General features: G+C 43.5%; 1 pseudogene; it reads left to right on the top strand.

Moving 5' to 3' along the window:
• The first annotated feature begins 1,154 nt into the window (after positions 1–1,154).
• Positions 1,155–6,865, top strand: LOC121677077 (annotated as a pseudogene).
• The last annotated feature ends 567 nt before the right edge of the window (positions 6,866–7,432 follow it).

Consider the following 7,432-nt stretch of genomic DNA (forward strand, 5'->3'; position numbering starts at 1 on the left):
AAAAAATGGTCTTAATACAGTAGAAAGTGAATCACTTTTCAGCAACTTCTCAACTTTCTCTTGTATTAAATAGTATCTGGGCATCTTTAGCTTCATGACTCTGATGAATTGCTGTGTGGCCAACTCCATGAAGACTCAGGGGAGTTCCCCAAAGTGCTTAAGCATTTCGTCAGGTACCACGAACACGTCTGGCTGACTAACAAACCTCTGCTTGACTTGATTGTATTTTTTTTTTTTTTTTGGTTTTTCGAGACAGGGTTTCTCTGTGGCTTTGGAGCCTGTCCTGGAACTAGCTCTTGTAGACCAGGCTGGTCTCGAACTCACAGAGATCTGCCTGCCTCTGCCTCCCGAGTGCTGGGATTAAAGGCGTGCGCCACCACCACCCGGCTTGATTGTATCTTTTAACATGAAGCAATGATTCCCTTATAAAAGCAATCCATGCTTTTTTTTTTTTTTTTTTTTTTTTTTTTTTTTTGGTTAGAATCTTGTAGTTTTTATTTAAAGGAACATAATATGTCTTTGTTTGTCAGTGCTACCCATCTATGTTGTTGATTTTATTCATTGTTATCTAAATATATTGTATATGCTTGTTGCTGTGGTCTCTATTCGTTTACCTAGATTTTCCATTTCCAGCCGGACCTCGGTTTGTGTTTTCTTCCTTGCCTCCATTTCAGTTTTCAGGTCTTGAACTGTTTCCATTATCTGTTTGATTGTTTTTCCTTGGTTTCCTAGGATATCATTTATGGATTTACTCAATTCTTCAAACTTTTTGTTATTCTTCTCATCCATTTCTTTTTTTTTTTTTTTTTTTTTATTTGTCTGAATGGCACATTTTTTTTTTTTTTTTTTTTTTTTTTTTTTTTCTCATGTTTTATTTTTTTTTATATTTAAAAATTTCCATCTCCTTCCCTCCTCCTCCCCCCTCCCTCCCCTCCTTCTCCCCTTTCTCTCCCCTCCTTCTCCCCCTTCCCTCCCCTCCCCTCCACCCATACCTCCCCTCCATGCTTTTTCTTGATGTCTAGGAAATACCCTAATTGTGCAAGCAGGCTGAGAATCCTCAGGCTGGACCTTAGCACAGAGCCGTGACTTTGCCATGTCTTAGCTCAGGCTGTCTCTGTGCTGCATTTTCCCGCCTCTGGCTTACCCAGCTCTGGATGGTAGGATCTGGGGGTCATGTGGAAGCAAATGAAGCTCTGGAACTGAGGAAACTCCAGTGCCCTGCGGCACCAACAGCAGACCTTGACATTAGCCTCACCATCTCGGCTCCTGTACTAGTCACTATGTTTCTCAGACTCCAATGTGCTCCACTTATCTGGAGGTCTTGCAAGCAGGCATCTGCTTTGACTTCCACAGGAGGCAATTCCCACCACTACTAGAACTCTTACTTGAAGATCATTTGACTGGGGCTCTGGGTGGCTTTACAGTGCGTGCCTCCTCTGGGCCCTGGAACCTGTTCTCTGTAGTGTTTCTAGCAGATCACAACGACAGGGGATTAAAGTGACAGCCCAAAGTCAGACACTTGATCCTCATCTCTCTCTCAAGATGACCAAGTCCCTAGTTAATACTGTGTGCCTGCCAGCCAGGCTCCACTGCCTGTTACCTGGTTTAGTGATGGAGGATTCTCATTGGCTAATAAACAAACTGCCTTGGCTTTTTGATAGGGCAAAATTTAGATAGGTGGAGTAGACAGAACAGGAAGAAGGAAGTGAGGTAGATGGCTCAGACAATTGCCCTGCCTCTCCTCTCGAGGACAGATGTGATGAAGCCAGCTGCCAGGTCAGACATGCTGAATATTTCCTGGTAAGACACCACTTGTGGTGTTACTTAGATTATTAGATATGACTTAGTCAAGATGTGAGTAAGAGGCTGAAACTAATGGGCCAGACAGTGTTTAAAAGAATACGGTTTCAGTGTAATTATTTCTGGGGCTACGCTAGCCAGGTGGCTGGGAGCCAGGCTGCGGTAACGCAGCCGGCAGCTCCACACTACAGTTTAGTCCATATCTGCACCTGCCCTCCCGCTATATACTTCGGAGGCCATACCCCACATCTGCTCAGAGAGGTGGCCTGATCCCTGTTGACACAGCCACCTCTGTAATGCTGCAGGGTGCTCCCTTATTTCTACAGTCATGCCTATCCCAATGAAGGGGCATGGTCGATTGGTAATTATGATTAACCAGACTAGCTTTAATATATAATATTCAGCTTTAATAAAGGAGAGAAAAAGGAAACTTACAAAAGCAAAGGTTCCAGCGAGGAGCCCAGGAAGACAGAGACCAAAACAACAAACATGGATCTTTTAAAAGTATTTTGTGCCCGGGAGGGGTCACGCCTCTCAGACAAGGGATTGGTCAGCTTCCCCAACATCCCAAGGCTCATGCAGTGAGTCCCAAAGGCTACCTGTGTGTAGAGTCACTGCACCAAGCATCAGAGCCAGGAGTGGTCACTTTTCGTTACCACTTTAAGCCCTGACTCTTTCCCAAAAAGTGTTTCCTCGTGGTCATGTTGGTTGTCTGTGCACATAAATAGTGAGAAGCATCTAGCACTTTGTAACAAATAGCCAGCTTTTAAGTTGTTTATTCCTGGAGACTAGATCTTATTGCTGAGAAAGACGATAGATTCAGGATGCTGATGTCTATGGTTTTGTCTCATTAAATCTGATCTTTTCATTACCACCAAGAATGTATAAACAAATAAAGACATGTCTGTTGGCACTTAAACCTAGATGGTCCCTTTCTATGACATAGGCAGTGAAACCCTTTTACTATGCAGTGCTTTGGAAGGCTGAGCCACTTCCCTATCACTAAACGCAGTTTCCTGGGTCTTCTTGTTGGTCTGCAGGGCACCATCACAAACTCTGCTCTCTGCTTTGATCAGATATTTGAGCCGTTTCCACTGCATGCTCGTCAATAACGCACCCACAGGACACGTGTTTCTCAATGAAACAAATGGCCAGAATGGATGCCTCTCTTTTAACCAATCCAGTCAGCATGATCCCCCACAAACTGAATGTCTGTGCGCTTCTTGCACAAAGGATGCCAAGAATACTCCAAGCGTTTTCTTGTTTTTTTCTTTTCCATCCCTTGCTCAAGTTTGTGCTGTACTCGGCATGGCCACATCTCTGCTATTGCACTTGGCTGCTGAGAGAGACTCCAAGGCCTTTGCCCCTCAGTGTTACTTGTCCAGAAGAATGGAAAGCTTAGATGGTGGCAGCAGTCCTCTGGCCACACCTGTGTTAGGATGAACAGCTGGCTACCTGCTCATATTTCCAAGGAAACCTCATTTTTGATGAAAAGTGGCTCTACTCAAAATAGTTTTTATTCTTGTTCTTTGTCAGCAACTTTTGATCCATATATAATTTAATCTCATTTCTTACATTTATTTAGCTGTTGTATGGGAAGGGAAACATGCATGTCACAGCACATGTGTGGAAGTCAGAGTACAACTTGGGCAAGTTCTCTCCTATCACAGGGTTCCTGGGGCTCCAACTCATGCTTTCAAATTTGGTGGTGTGATGGTTAATCTTAGTTGTCAACTTGACTGTATCTGGAATCAACTAAAACCCAAGCATCTGGACTGTATAGGGAATCCCGGCTTGTGAACTAAATTCCAGGCTTGAACCTGCTTGCAGACCTCAAGCCATGAACGAAGGTAAGGCCGGGTTTCCCTGACGAAGGACCCTGCTAAAATAGCTACAAGTTTTCCTGTGAGCCTTTCTTCCATCCTTCCCCAAGGACACCTATATCTGTTTACAGCAGTAACTGTACATTGAGAAAAGGAAAATAATCAGACTTTCCAGGGTTTATGGATACTGGTTCTGAATTGACTCTGTTTCCAGGAGACTCCAAAAGGCTTTGCAGCCCTCCTTTTAATGTAGGAGCTTATGGAGGTCAGGTGATTAATACCGTTTTGGCTAAAATCTGACTAACAGAGGGTCTAATTGGTCCCTGAACTCATCTTGTGGTTATTTTCTGAGTCCCCAAAAGTATAATTGGGATAGATATGCTTAGACGTTAGCAGGATCCTCACATTAGTTTCCTGACCTGTGGAGTGATGGTTCTTAATGTGGAAAAGGCTAAATGGAAGCCATTGGAGCTGCCTCTACCAGACAAAATGATGAACCCAAACCAGTATCATACCCCTAGAGGGATTAAAGAAATTAGTGCTACCATCAAGAACTTGAAAGAATCAGGGGTGGTGGTTCCCATCACATCTCCTTTCAGATCTCCTACTTTGCCTGGTTCTGAAGACGGACCATGGAGAATAACAGTGGACTATCTCAAACTTATTCAAGTATTGATTCTGATTGCAGCAGCTGTACCAGATGTGGTGTCCCTACTTGAGCAGACTAACACATTTCCTGGTACATGGTATACAGCTATTGATCTCCAGATGCCCTTCCCCTAAGGACCACTGGAAACAATGTGTTTTCAGATGGCAAGGCCAGCAGTAGACTTCTGCAGCTTAATCTCAGGGGCATACAAATTCCCCCTGTGTCATAATTTAATTTGAAGGGATCTTGATCATCTGTCTCTTCCATAAACTATCATACTGGTCCCCTACATTGATTAAATTGTGCTAATTGGACCTTGTGAGCAGGAGGTGGCAAGCAATTTGGACTTGTTGATAGTGCATATACACATCAGTGGATGGAAAATATATCCAATCAAAGTTCAAGGACTTTGAACCTCGGTGAAATTTCTAGGAGTCCAGTAGTGTGGGGACTGCAGAGATATTCCCTTTTAAATACTTCTGGCCACTCCCGCTAACAAGAAAGAATCGCAACACTTAGTGTACCTGCTGGATTCTGGAGGCAGCACATTTCTTACTTGGTGTATTACTCCATCCCATTTACCAAGTGACTCATTAAAGCCGTTGGATTTGAGTGAGGTATGGAATAGAAGGCTCCTCTATAGGTACAGGCTGCAATGCAGGCTGCTCTACCACTTGGACCATATGATCCAGTAGACCCAATGGTACTCGAGGTGTCAGTGGCAGATGGGGATGCTGTTTGGAGATTTTTGTCAGGACCCTAAAGGTGAATGAATTACAGAGGGTTTTGAAATAAGGCTTTAATCATCATCTGCAGACAACTGTTCTCCCTTTGAAGGACATCTCTTGGCCTGCTATTGGACCTTAGTGGAAATTGAACATTTGACAATGGGCCACCAACTTACCATTCGACCTGAGTTGCCCATCACAAGCTGGCTGTTATCTGACCCACCAAGCCGTAAAGCAGGATACACATAGCAAATACACATTATCAAATGGAAACAGAATATTCACAATTAGGCCTGAGTAGGTCCTAAGGGCACAGGAAGTTATGTCAAAAGTTGCCCAAATGCTTACGGTTTCTCCTCCCATTACAATGCTTTCTGCTCCCAAGCATGAACCTATGGCCTCGCAGGTGTGATCTATAATCAGTTCAATAAAGAATAAAACACTGGGCCCTGATTCAGTGATGGTTCTGCATTCTATGAGAATCACCTAGAAGTGGACAGCTGAAGAATTGCGACATCTTCCTGTGACAACTATGACAAACACTGTTTACAGTGGGCTGAGCCGCAGGCAGCATACATGATGGCACATTTTGTTTGGAAGGAAAAACAGCCCAATGTGCAATCGTTTACAGATTCATGAGCTTCAGGCAATGAATTGGCTGGATGGTCAGGGGCTTGGAAATATCATGGTTGTAAAATTGTTGAGAATGATATTTGGGGAAAACATGGAGAGATCACTCTAAATGGGCACAGGATGGCAAGTGACTTGTGTTTCAAGTAAATATTTATCTAAAGGTGACCAGCAGAGGAGGAATTCAGTAGTCATACAGATAGGATGACCCATTCTATGGTCAGCCTCTTTCCCCAGCCATTCCTGCCATTGCCCAGGGGACCAATGAATCTTTATACCCAGAAAAATAAACCTTTGTTTTATTTGCATTCCGGGCTATTGTGGAACTCTTTTGTATGCCAACAGTGCTCATGGTGGCAAAGATGGAAGTTAGGCATGTGTTTGACAACATGGACTCTCACTCACCACAGCGGACATGGAAACAGCCACTGCTAAGTACCAAATATGCCAGCAGCAGAAACCAATACTGAGTCCCTGATGTGGCACTATTCCCCGGAGTCACCAGCCAGAGACCTGGTAGGAGGTTGATTGAGTACATAGGACCATTTCCTCAGTGGAAGGAACAATGTTTTGTCCTTACTACAATAGACACTTATTCTGGTGATACATTTGCCTTTCCTGATCACAATGCTCATGCTCAAACTACCATCCATGGACTCACAGAAAACATTATCCCCCATCATGGCATTCCACACAACATTGTTTCTGACCAGGGAACTCACCTCACAACAAGAGAAATGCAACAGTGGACCAATGATCATCGAATACCCTGGTCTCACCATGTCCCCATCATTCTGAATCAACTGATTTCATAGAATGGCAGAATGGCTTAAAGATACAGTTAGAGCACCAAATTGCTGGTATTAGCTAGGAATGTGGAGGCAGATTCTCCAGAAGGTGGTACATGCTTTGAATCAGTGACCAATATATAGCATGATTTCTCCCATATCCAGAATCCATGGGTCTGGAAATCAAGGCATAGGAAAGGAAGTAGTTCCATTTACTATTGCCTTAGTTACCCACCAGGAAAATTTCTGCTTCCTGTTCCCACAACCTTAAGTTCTGTTTGCCTTTTGGTTTTGATTTCAGAGGAGGGAACACTCCTACCAGGAGCCACAACCAACATTCCATTAAGCTGGAAGCTCAGACTTTGCCCTGGCCGCTTTGGACTTCTGGTGCCTTTAAGCCAACAGGCTAAGAAAGGAGTAACTGTGTTAGGAGGGATGGCTGATTGAGACTCCCTGGGGGGATTGGATTGCTTCTCCACAGTAGAGGTAGGGTAGATTATGTGTGGGGTGCAGCAGATCCTTTAGAGCATCTCTTGGTGGTACCGTGTCCTGTGATTAAGGTCAATGGTAACTTAACAACAATCCACTCCAGGAAGGATGACTAAGGGCACAGACCCTTCAGGAATGAAGATATAGGTCATTCTTAGAAAAGAACCAAGATCTACTGAGGTGCTTGCTGAGGTTAGAAGAAATACAGAATGGGTAGTAGAGGAAGGTAGTTACACATGCCAGCTAAGGCTGCCTGACCAACTGCAGACATGAATGTTTCATTCCTATTTTGTTAAGAATATGTTTGCTCATATATACACAGGCATTAAGCAGATAATTGTGTTTTCTGTATTACTTTATCATGCAATGTAACACCGATTATATCAGTGGTTTATTATATTTAAGTTATGAGATACTAAAAGTCTAAGTCTTCCTCAGGAGACATTCTCATCTATTCTAAAAATACATGTGTTTGCAGTCACATACGGACACTTATATTAGGTGGAACCATGTGCCTGTTATTCT

Source organism: Arvicola amphibius, chromosome 2, assembly GCF_903992535.2.
Source record: "Arvicola amphibius chromosome 2, mArvAmp1.2, whole genome shotgun sequence".
NCBI classification, from domain to species: domain Eukaryota; kingdom Metazoa; phylum Chordata; class Mammalia; order Rodentia; family Cricetidae; genus Arvicola; species Arvicola amphibius.